The sequence below is a fragment of the Peromyscus maniculatus genome, chromosome 5 (assembly GCF_049852395.1).
Source record: "Peromyscus maniculatus bairdii isolate BWxNUB_F1_BW_parent chromosome 5, HU_Pman_BW_mat_3.1, whole genome shotgun sequence".
NCBI classification, from domain to species: Eukaryota; Metazoa; Chordata; class Mammalia; order Rodentia; family Cricetidae; genus Peromyscus; species Peromyscus maniculatus.
Window position 1 is genome coordinate 133,227,583 of NC_134856.1, and position 12,339 is coordinate 133,239,921.

At 46.5% G+C, this 12,339-nt stretch overlaps 1 protein-coding gene across 2 annotated transcripts in view; it reads left to right on the forward strand.

Annotated features, from left to right (window-relative positions):
* Positions 1–1,091: 1,091 nt before the first annotated feature.
* Positions 1,092–12,339, forward strand: part of Syk (spleen associated tyrosine kinase) — a 78,906-nt gene continuing 67,658 nt past the window's right edge. Inside the window, exon 1 of one of the 2 annotated variants that reach the window (XM_015995760.3) lies at positions 1,092–1,266. The gene's annotated coding sequence lies outside the window, so the exon portion shown is untranslated. The remainder of the gene's footprint in view (positions 1,267–12,339) is intronic. The other variant, XM_076573339.1, reaches the window with a different exon arrangement.

Sequence of the window (12,339 nt, forward strand, 5' to 3'; positions counted from 1 at the left end):
CTAAATACTCATAGTATTTATTTATTATTGGTTAGAGTTTGACAGTGACCATTTTGATTCTGACAACGGTAACAGACTAAGAGAAAACAAAACCAAAAACAGGTCAAGAACTGCAGGACAGGATTCAAGAAATAGACTGTGGGCAACAGGTAATACCCTCAGAAACAGCTTTTTTTACAGGCAAAAGCCTCTGGGGCCACCTTTCCGATCACTCATGTTGCCTGGCTATGGTGGTGACAGAAGCATCTTGGTCTATTGACCTTAAACACACCGTATAGTAAGCAGTCTCAGCCTTGGGCTTGACAAGTCGGGCTGTGGTGGAGGGAAAAGGGGTCTGGGGGAGCTTGGGGTTGCGGCCTTGGTCCCTGGGACTTCCAGATCTGGAGAATGGGTATGTCCTGCCAGCAGACTAAGGGCCAGTTATATAGAGGTGCTGCCTGGCTCCAGCAAGTTTGTGATGTTGCCCCACCCAGGTTCAGGGGTGCTGACCACGCTGCTGCTCTACTCAGCTCAGGTTCAGGGTGATAATCAGTTGAGCTTGGCTTGGGGATCTGGGACTCAGGTTCAGGTACCGGTGCTACTTGACTAAGTTCAAGGTACTGCCCGGTTTAGGGTTCTATCCCGTCCAGATTCAGGGTCTTAATTGTCTCAGGCTCGGTTCAACGTGCTGTCCCGTTCTAGCTCGGGTTCGGGGTGTTACTACCCTGAATCTTGGGGTACTTCCTAGCCCGGAATCCATTCCGGGAGCTGCCCAACTATGCTGGATTCTGGGCGGGGTGCTCAGGTTCCGGGCCACGGAAGAAGCGCGGGCGCTGCCCAGACACTATGAGGAAGTTCCCCGGAGGAGGAAGCGGCGAGTCGGGCGGCGGGTGGAACCGGGGACCCGTGAGAACCAAACAGGAGGAGAAGGCTGCGGAGAAACACGAGGTGGGAGGAGGAGAAGGGGTTGGAGGACTTGGCCACCTGCCCAGGTAGGTGGCGGCCTCGGCCTCCCCTAGGCGACAGACCTTGGCTACTCCAGGCTGGACCGCGGCTTCGCACCAGCGGCGGCTGCAGAGCGCTGACCCACCTGGCCCCCCGCGCGCGGGACCGGACTCCGGCGAGCACAAGCGCGCGCCCGGGGCGCAGGGAGCGCGGCCGGCAGCGGGGCCGAGCCGGGAGCTCCGCCCCTCGGCTGCGCACCTCATCTGGCGGTTCGGCGAACCCCGGCACTGCCACTGTGCGCGCCCCCGAAGCGATGCAGAGTCCCAGAGCCTCTGAAATGCGGTAGGTGAGGGAAAGATCAGTCTCACCAAACTCTGAACCCCTGCCCAAACCAGGAGGCTCGCTCTATTTGGCGGACTTCCTTTGTGAAGTCTTCTCTCCAAAGCCTTGAAGTTTGTTTAGGCATTAAGGTGTGCATTTGACTGTATGTCACTAAGGCTCTCAAAACTTAACCTCACCTAAAAGCCATTGAAAAGAGACTCACTTCCCTGAAAGTCTGTGGAGTAGAAAGAATTGGGAAGGTCAGGTTCCCGTTTTCTTGGAACGACTTTTTAGGTTTTCCTGGCTGACCAATATTGTGTTCAAAGTTAAGCAAAATTCTCGATTGGGGGTATTTTTTCCCCTTGGCGTCTTCTCTCTCTCTCTCTCTCTCTCTCTCTCTCTCTCTCTCTCTCTCTCTCTCTCTCTCTCTCTCTCCATTTTAGCATGTGATATAAAAAGAGATGGACGGGTGGACGCCTCTGAATTTTAACGTTAAAAGTACACCATGCGAGTGATGCGGGGCATTCCTGGAATACTGGGATCAGGCTTTTGATTTATTCATGACAAACTCTCAGTCTTTACACAGAGTTTAAATCGGATGTCATTAAACACAATAATGTGTTTTCTCTCTCCACGATGGCAGTTAAAATACTGTGTGGATATATTTATATTTGAGTAAAAAATATTTAAATACAAGATATCAGGTGTTTTAAGTGATAAATTTTGTCACTTGAAACTATTTCACCAAGTCATTTTGTTCTATCCAAATCAATAATTTTGTTTTAATATATTCAGGGAAAGTTTTCAGTAAAACAAAAATTGATTTGTATTCTGTATTTGAAATGCTTATTCAAATATGCCAGATTAATTTTAAAAAGTCTTTAAAACATTTTTTTATGTTTTAACTTAGGATAAAGAATGGGGAATATATTTCATCCTCGAGAGATGAAATTGACAGAAAATATTATTTTATTGCTAGGTTGGCATGAAATGGTTCTTTGGTCCTTTTAAGGCCATATTTAATATTCAACATGTAGGTACGATCTCTCTGGTTTGATTTTGATTTTTAAGCAAAGAACTCTTAGTAGAACTTACCCAGCAAACTGTCCCTCGTGGCTCAATGCGTGTTTGGGATTTAGGAGTTTTCAAAATTTAAGGTTTACATTTAGAATTCAGAAGGGTATTCGTATACAGGAACCCTGTTGCTTGTGATCACTCTGGCACTATTGGGCAGTGTGTTGTTATCCCAGCCACCACCATCTCTTCACGCTCCGTAGTGCCTGTATTCCGAGGGGAATAGATACCAACTATAAATAGCTTGTGTCGGTTTAGACCAGGTGGTGTCATTCAATGAGGTTCCTTAAAACTTAGAGCGAGAAAAGAAAAACAAGCCCTGTTTTTCACAGCCGGGGCTCAAGGACAGGGTCTGTTTTGACTCCTTTAACTATAGTGTGCTTTTGAAAGTCAAGTGCATTTACTGAGGCACAGCTCACCCCTTCCAGTTAGCGAGTGGGCAGTTCCCCATTGTCGAGGTGCGGGAAATACCAAGGGCCCACCAAATGTCCATGCATTTTAGTTAAATCCCATGACATCCAAGTAACAGCAGGCGGTTTCATCCTTTAGAAATAAAGTTTCAAAGAGACATATTCCCATCATTACTGTGACTTCAGGAGAGAACAAAAGTCCCTCCAGGAAGGGGCGTGCTCATTCCTCACAGCTGCAGTCCTGGGAAGACAAGCTTCCGGTTCTCACCAAGGCTGTGGAGCCTTTGTTACTGTTTCTGTTCTCTTAGCCCAAGCCAATGTGCAACCTCTCAGCTTTCGCTGTAAGGACCTGTTTCCAACTACCCCAGCTGGCCTCTTCTACCCTCGTTTGCAGCTTTTAGCCGTTTTCTCTGTTCCTGGATTGGTGTTGTGACAACTGGGTGGTGCCTTTATGTCAGAAGACAGTCTTGACGAAGATGTAGTTTGATTGCTTACCTTAGTTGGCTTGGTATCAACATAGTCTTCAACCTTGCATTTGAACACTAGGCAAAATAGGTTTTCCTATGGGAATGCTGCATAAAGGCTAAAATAATAGCTAGGCTGACTGGATTTATGAAGATTCATGAATTTTGATATATTTTCAGGGCAATTTTTCATTTGATTATAACTTTGACAAAAATGTTGGCTTCGATCATTTTGAGGGTTTTTTGTTTTGTTTTGTTTTTAGTTTTTTTGGGTTTTTTTTTTTTTTACTCTTTTAAGAATCAATTATGGGAGAAAGAGAGGGGGTTCATCAGCTAAGAACACTTAACTGTTCTTGCAGAGGACTGGGGTTCTCTTCCCAGCACCCAGTCTGAGGATCACAACCATGCGTTAACTCCACTACCTGGAAGCTCCAACTCCCCCTTCTGGCTTCCACAGGCACTGCATGATTATGTACAAATGTACACTCACACATACAACTGCACATAAAATGAAATAAACCTTTAGAAAAGAAACAATTATGTAGGCAGGTGTGGGACACTTCTGTAATCATAACACTTGGAAGTCAAAGGCAGGAGGATCAAGAGTTCGAGGTCATCCTTCGCTATACACTAAGACTGAGACTAGCCTAAACTAAAGGAGACACTATTTAAAAAGAAAAGAAGAGGAAAAGCAAGAAAATGGTGTACTGGGGAGCAGGAAGTAGCTAGGGATGCAATTCAGTCAATAGTTGCCTAGCATGAAGAAGTCCCCAATACCAAATCAACCATATGTGGTAGCACATACTCATAATCCTAACACTTGGGAAGTAGAGATCAAAAGTCCAAGGACATCCTCGGGTATTTACCCAGTTTGAGTCCAGCCTGGGCTATATGAGAGCCTTCCTGTCTCAAAAATAAAAAGTAAAAATAGAACTATGTAACTTTTTGTTTATATCTTTTAAAACTCATTGACTGAATGAGTTTAAATATCAAATATAATCAAATATGGTTAAAACCAAAGCTATGCAAAGAAAGCATATTTCATTTATGTTGTGATCAGTTTAATAGATCCAAAGTGGCCCCCTCTTTGTCTTTCATTTTGTGGGAACTTAGGGTGGGAAGAAGACGTGCAGGCATTAGGAATATTGTAGTGGCTGGTTGGGATGGGGAGAGAGCAGCTGTCATGAGGGAAAAACAAAGGAACCCCTTGCTCCTCCATACAGAGTCCTGACTCGGGAAGCTGTGGTGTGGCCCACACTCCTAGGACAGCCTTCAGGCTTGGGTGACAACACAGGTGTGGGGAGGATTGAGCCTGCTGGAGTAGGCCAGCTAGGAGAGGGAGAGCAGACGCCCATGTGGCAGACCTGGTGCTGTGAATGGAGAGGGAAGGACTCAGGACAGTTAGGGAAATCCATAATTTCAGTACTGGTGAACTTACATAGATTCAGCACATCTATAAAGATATTGAAATACCAACCACGGAACTCATGACTGCCTTTGTCTGTAGGCTTAACTACACTGATGGACCTTTGCTCTAGCTAGATCAACCTCATATGTCATTCACTTGACAGTTCCTGTGGTGTTGCCATGGAAATGTCTTAATGTGACCCAGGTTAATTCTGTCTTTTTACTTCATTTTAATTTAACTGAAAAATTTCCTCCTTCAGCCGTAGCGTCCTGTCTTTCTGCCCCATAGTCCTGCTTCCAGGAATCAAGCTTTTCATTCTGGAAACTGCTCATTTACTCTTGCAAGGCACACTGACTAGTTTATTGTATGATTCCATTTCAGACAGTGTATCTGAGAATGAGGAGTGGGTAGACTCCAATGATAATCGTTCTGTGATTTGGGTTTGACGGTTTTCAGCACTTGTTTACTGATGTTGTCTACTACCATTCATGAGTCCACACGTGGCCATGGCATCTCCACTGTCCTCTCCGCCCCCGTCCTCCCCTCCCCCGTGTTTCCTGCCCAGGGCTCCTGTGTAGCCATCAGGGTTGGCAGCCTCGCCAGCTACGGGCACTAGGACCCCTTGGGTATTCTGTGATTTGAATAGTTTGCCTAGGGTCCCCGAAGGTCTGTGTGCTTGGGTCCTCAGAGTGGGCGTTGAAAGGCAGTTGTACCCTTAAAAAGTGGGTCCTAGCCAGGGTGAGGGGGTGGGCTATGGGGGTATTGTCCTCAGAGGAGATTTGCATACTTCTTCAGGGACCCCAAGTGAACAGCAAGCCTGGCTACTGATCGCCTTTGGCTCCTGTCTCTACATTTGCTCTCTTCCTCACTCATGACCCCTGCCAAGGTTCCTTCTGCTGTGCTATTCTGTGGCTCAGAGTGCTGTACCAGCAGCAAAACAGATGGGATCACCCTGTCTTGCAAGTCCAAAATTGTGAGCTCAGTAAACTTCTACCAAGTCCTGAGCTTCAGGTATTTTGATATAGCAACAAAAGATGGGTGAGTCCGTTGTGCAATGCCCTGCCATTCCCTGTCTTGGTCTTCCTTTACCCTCTCTGCTCTTCCTAGGGCAGAACTTGATTTTGACATTTTCTTAGTTGGCACGGAACTTAATAGAATTTTCTTCTCAACTTTATGACATAAAACTGAAACCTCTTTTGCACAAGTTTCCACATACTCAAAAATACACCAAGTTATCTCTCAGTTCCATTTTCTTCTTCTTCTTTTTAACCCCCTGGAACTATCTCCTGTCTTGCTCCAGGCTGACAGAGGTTCTTCACTCTGGCAGGACATATGTTAAAGAAGAAGGCCTTTATGGAGTTTGTTGACTAAATATATTTCTTGGTACCCACTGCACTCAGTTCTGAATTTTGGAGGCCTTTGTATAGATCTTAAAACCATTCAGGTCAGTAAGTAGATACATGGTATTACCATAATCTGTTGTCATAATTGGTGGGCACATTTCCCATAAGCTTTTTAATCTCTGTGGTTATTTATTTTCTTATTTTCAATAGAATTTCTATGGTTTCTTCCATTTGAATGTATTTTGAATCATGCTATGTGAGAGATTGTTTTCACTTCCAAAGCAGCAGTCAGACATCCACATTCTAAATCGTGTATTCACCCCTCACCGATGCTCTGTTATCTGAGAGAGAGGAATGGTGCTCTCTCTGGAAAGCCCAGACCTGGCCTTCCCCTCAGTTCTTATGACCACACTGAGGTGACTGTCGTGAGCTGTGAACATCACCTCTTGAAAATTGTCTTTGAACCAATACGGCAAACATAAGAAGGGTGAAGCTAGCAGAACTCTTCTGAAGGACATGGTGAAACGGCCACTGTCACTCTCTAAGTTTAGAGTCGTACATGGCCAGAAATGTGTCTTTTTCAAGTTAGGGGAATTATAACAAAGGAAGGTTTTGTTGGAAGGATGGGTAGTGAATGGACCAGGAAGGAAAGTAATTTTGAAGCATGACATTTGTCATAATAGTTGGGCAAATTCTGTCCACAAATAAGGACCAAAGCTTCCAGAGATTGAGAATTGCCCAACGTCATGCAGACTCAATTTTCAAAGGTGTTTGTGCACTGCCACCTGGAAGTTGTCTGCGCCCCTGATGCTCAGGTCCATCTTGAGATGTGGAGATCTGGGGTGTGGCCTCCTCCCCATTCTACCTGGAGCCATAGGAGAGGAATAGGGGGAGGTCTCTGTTTTTAGAACAGTTTACAGGATAAATAGCACATTCTTGAGGGCTAAGGAGTTTCAACTGCATTGGAATTTGTGAGTGTGCTGGGTTGTGTATTGTTAGTTGTGAAGACTGGATGGTCCAGAAATGTGTGTGTGTGTGTGTGTGTGTGTGTGTGTGTGTGTGTGTGTGTAGAGACGCAACCAGTTTCATTCTGTACACAAGTGTTTATATTCATAAAATCTGCCAGTCTTGGAATTTTCAGGTGTTTGAGAATGTCAGTCTATTCTCAGCCGACTGACACACTCACAAAAGATGAATATGTATAAAATAACTCAGGGAGAGAAAGTGTACATCCACCTGCACCCACTTCTACACAAGTCCGCTGGAACGGTTTCCATCTTCGTGATTATTTTCTCACATTATTCTTAGTCCATCCGGTATTTTGAGATCACACCATTGATTCTATGCCTGCTTCTGAGAACTGGCTTTTTTCTCATGAGGACACAAGCTGCTTTTATTATGGTTGAGAGCTCCAGCTATGGTTTCTGGGTGACTGTGGCTTAACATCTGGGTGTCTCAGGCTGCAGCAGAGGGTGACCTGAAGGCTGCTGTTGTGTAAGCCGTATGCTGACTGTGTATGCGGTCACTTGCTCGGCTCCAAATGTGTCTATCTGCACTGCTGTACTGACCACAGAGAGCCCCAGGACTTGTCACATACACCTTTTGATGCTAACTTTGGGACTGTGGCTTTGATCAGCAGCCATCCAACTCTGAACGGTGGTTTCCTAGGGCCCCTTGGAGCAGCGTAGTTGACAGAGGCATCCAGGACCCTGACTCCACCATTATCTTCAGTTACATAGGCTCATGTTATCTCATCTGCAAAATGATGCTGAACTCCCCTTCTCCTGGAGGCCCTGTCCAGTCTGACAGCTGCGCTACGCAAAACTGAGCTGCTGGCCTCAGAGACTGAACCCTCTGCAAAAGAATAAAAAGCTGCTGATCACCTGGAGACTGAGGAAAGGGTCTTTTTACAAGCAACATGACTTCGCAAGGCATTGTGGGAAGGTCATGGATACAGAGTGGCTCTTGCCCAACAGTATCACCAGATTTTTGAAGCAAACTTTCAATACATTAAGGATGAGTGTGTTTATCATCAATAAGCTGAGTGTGTGTGTGTTGTCTATACATGTGTGATACAGGTATGTTCAAGTATGTAGAAACCAGAGGGCAACCTTGGGTGTCATTCCTCAAACGCCTGCCATCTTGTTTTTGTTTTTGTTTTCATTTTGTTAAAGTGTATTTTGCTGGGTGGCAGTGGTGGTACACGCCTTTAATCCCAGCACTCAGGAGGCAGAGGCAGGTGGATCTCTGTGAGTTCCAGGCCAGCCTGGTCTACAGAATGAATTCCAGGATAGCCAGGGCTACACAGAGAAACCTTGTCTTAAAAAAAAAAAGATTTCTTCATTTTATATGCATGTGTGTCTGAGTGCATGTATGTGTACCCCATGCATGCAGGTGCCTGTGGAAGTCAGAAGAAGGTGTTAGATCTCCTATAACTTGGATTTCAGGGGCCTATGAACCACCTGATATGGGTGCTAGGAACTGATTATTTTCTCATATTATTCTTAGTCCATTCGGTATTTTGAGATCACACCATTGATTCTATGCCTGCTTCTGAGAACTGGCTTTTTTCTCATGAGGACACAAGCTGCCTTTATTATGGTTGAGAGCTCCAGCTATGGTTTCTGGGTGAAGGTGGCATTCCTCAAACGCCTCGGCTCCAAATGTGTCTATCTGCACTGCTGTACTGACCACAGAGAGCCCCAGGACTTGTCACATACACCTTTTGATGCTAACTTTGGGACTGTGGCTTTGATCAGCAGCCATCCAACTCTGAACGGTGGTTTCCTAGGGCCCCTTGGAGCAGCGTAGTTGACAGAGGCATCCAGGACCCTGACTCCACCATTATCTTCAGTTACATAGGCTCATGTTATCTCATCATGTTATCTTGCTGCTCTCTGAAAGAGCAGCAAGTGCTCTTAACCACTGGGCCACCTCTCCACTCTGGTCCTGTTTTATAATCACTGCCCTGGAGCTCAACAAGTAGGCGCTACTGGCTGGCAAGTGAGACTGAGGAATCCTCCTGTCTCTGTCTCCCTCCCCAGCACTGGGGTTATAAGTGTGGGCCCCCAGGTCCAGCATTTTTACATGAATTTTTGAGACTGAACTTGGTCCTCATGCTTTGGGAGGTGGGTTATTGACTGAGCCATCTCAGCCCTCTTATGCACTCATCTGTCTGTCTGTGTGTCTGTGTATCTATCCATCCATCCATCCATCCACCCATCTAGCTATCTAGTTATCTTCCTACCTACCTACCTACCTACCTACCTACCTACCTACCTACCTACCTACTGACCAACTGACCGACCTATCTCCCTATCAGATATGCTTTGGACACAGCAAAGCAGATATTTGGAACAAGATGTACTACCCCTTTAATACAAATGAAAATCTATAGCCTCCAACTTTGGCCTTAATGAGAGAAATTTCTGGAGGGAGAAGTACACAGAACTCACAAACTGTCCCTTGAGGTATATTTATACAGTGTCAATCATGGCCTCTCTTCCCTACCATGTTAGTCTCAGGGTGGGCATGCATGCTTTCCAGATGGTCCAAGAAGGCTTCCCTCTAGCTTCCTTGTTAATGGCATTCAACATGCAGCATGTAGCCATGTACATTTAAACTAAACTTAAACAATTCAGGACTACATTATCCATATTGCAAGGGCCTTGTAGCTGGTGGCTCTGTGTCAGTGTAGATATGCATTCCCAGGGTGAAAGGACTATTGGACCCTAAGTTAGACCTGAGCCCTCCCTCATGCTGAGAGGATACTTGGGTAGCCTGGAAGTGGGAGGAGTTTTTGCCAGCCTTCTCTGGGTGCAAAAACTGCTGCTCATGGTTAGTACCATGAGTACCACTTGCCACTTTTCCATCGTAGGAATAGTCTCTCTGTTGCTAAGTTTCTCTTCTACGGCTGTAACAAATACCATGGCCGAACACAACTTAAGGGAGAGAAGGCTTTACTTCAGCTTATACTTACTCCCTTCGCTGGGGGAAATCAAGGCAGGAATTCAAGTCAGAACTTGAAACAGAAACCCTGGAAGAATGCTGCTTGTACTTCGCTCACAGGTTCCAGCTCAGCTGGCTCTCTTATGTAACCCAGGCCCACCGGCCTAGGGCTGGTACCACCCACAGTCGGCTGGCTCCTGCCTGAATTAACAGTCAAGACCATTCTCCACAGACATGCTCACAGGCCAGTCTAAACTGGGCAGTTCCTCAGTCCTTGAGGTTCTCCTGTCACATGACTCCAGTCCATGTCAGGCTGACAGTTAAAGCTAACTAAGTCACCCTCTCAAAGAGATCTGAGTCCAGATCATAGGGAACCCAGGGGCAAGACTCTCCACGTTAACACAGCAGCCTCCCCTACACACACACACACACACAGAGAGAGAGAGAGAGAGAGAGAGAGAGAGAGAGAGAGAGAGAGAGAGAGAGAGAGAGAGAGAGAGAGAGGTGGGGGGAGGAATAACTGGAAACAGTGAATTCTGGAAACCCCAAAGCCTACCCCCCAGTGAGCACACATCCTCCAACAAAACAAGACAACACCCAATTCTTCCTAAATATTTCCACCAACTGGGGACCAACTATTCAAACATATGAGCCTATGGGGGACTGTAGCCGGAAATTTCTCCAGTCCCACCGAGCCCTGTGGTCCTGCAGCCACTCATACAATAATCACTCCAAGGCTTATATTAATTACAAACTGTTGACCAATAGGTCAGGCTTCTTGCTAGCTAGCTCTATCATCTTAAATTAACCCATTTCTATTAACCTATATTTTGCCACATGGCTGTGACTTTACCAGTCTGCTGGCATGTTGCTCCTTGGGCAGCAGGCTGGTGTCTCTTCTGCCTCTACTGTTCTCTTTCCTGTCTCTCTCCTTGGATTTCCCACCACCTCTAAGCTGCCTTGCCATAGGCCAAAGCAGCTTATTTATCAACCAATGGGAACAACATATATTCACAGGGTACAGAAAGACATCCCCCAGCAGGGGACATTTTCATTCCCACCATCACACCCGTCTTCACACACACCTTATCCATCTCTAGATTACCTCTAACACCTAACACATAGTGAATGCTGTGTAAATATATGGTACTGTCAGGGAACCAGGGCACGAAGGACAGTGCAGTGTGCATATATTCAGGACAGAGACAGAGTGGGTGTCTGAATATTCTCTCTCTGAGGCTGGGTCAATCTTCAGGAAGCTGTGGCTATGAGGGCTATGAGGGCTACACCCCCAGGGAAAAAATGTCTCCCTCAGCAGCCATCAACTGCCAGTAACTTCTCAGCTAGGGGTGGACACCTTCACTGCCCCCTCCCCAGTCAGTGCTGGAAAATTGAGTGGCCTGGTCCTGTGCAGGCTCTGCAGGTAACACCCCTCTGTGAGTTCTTGCACGCAGTCGCTAGGGCATGTCACTGAACTAACCCCTCTGTTTAAGGTGAGAAGGCGAGGATTTGTTACAATTCTTAGCAGCGGGGTTCTTATTTGTAAGACTTGAGCAAGGCAACCACTGGGACCCGTTCAGTTTTCCTTATGACTCATAAGTAGCATGCCACTGAGTGGACCATATGAGCCCCTCTGCTTGTGGATTAAAACGCAAGCTCTCAGCTGCCGCTCCAGTGCGGTGCCTGCCTTCTTTCTGCCATGTTCCCAACCGCAGGGTTCATAGACTTCAAACCTCCCAGCTCTGAAAGCCTCACCAACCGTCTTCATTTCTAAGTTGCCTTGGTCGTGGTGTCTCTGCAGCAATGGGAAAGTAACCAAACAACAGGCATGTTCTACACAATGCCGAGGGCTCAAGCAGCTGCAGAGATGGGTGCCGCCTGAGGTGGGGGGTGCCTGTCAGCCAGTCCTTCTCAGATAGTGTCTGTGCAGGACTCAGTCCCTGAAATCATCGTTTTTTAAATGGTATTTTTATTTATTCCTTGAGAATTTCATACATACTTATATAGTGTATTTTGATTGTATTCACCCAATATTCCCACTCTCAACAAGCCCCTCCCACCTTCATCTCCTCTTCCTCCTTCCCCTTCTCCCCTCAGCTCCTACTCCTCTTCCTTTACTAAGCCACTGAGACCGGTCAGGGTCTTTACTAAGCCAATGAGACCTGTCAGGGTTGCCAGTTCCCACAAGGATGCAGAGCTGTGCACTAGAACATGAGCAACCTGCCAGCAGCTACACCCCCAAGGAAAAATGTCTCCCTCAGCAGCCATCAACTGCCAGTAACTTCTCAGCTAGGGGTGGACACCTTCACTGCCCCCTCCCCAGTCAGTGCTGGAAGGTTGAGTGGCCTGGTCCTGTGCAGGCTCCGCAGGTAACACTTCTCTGTGAGTTCTTGCACGCAGTCGCTAGGGCATGTTCCAGCTCTCCTGCCCTCCCTGTGGCTGTCACA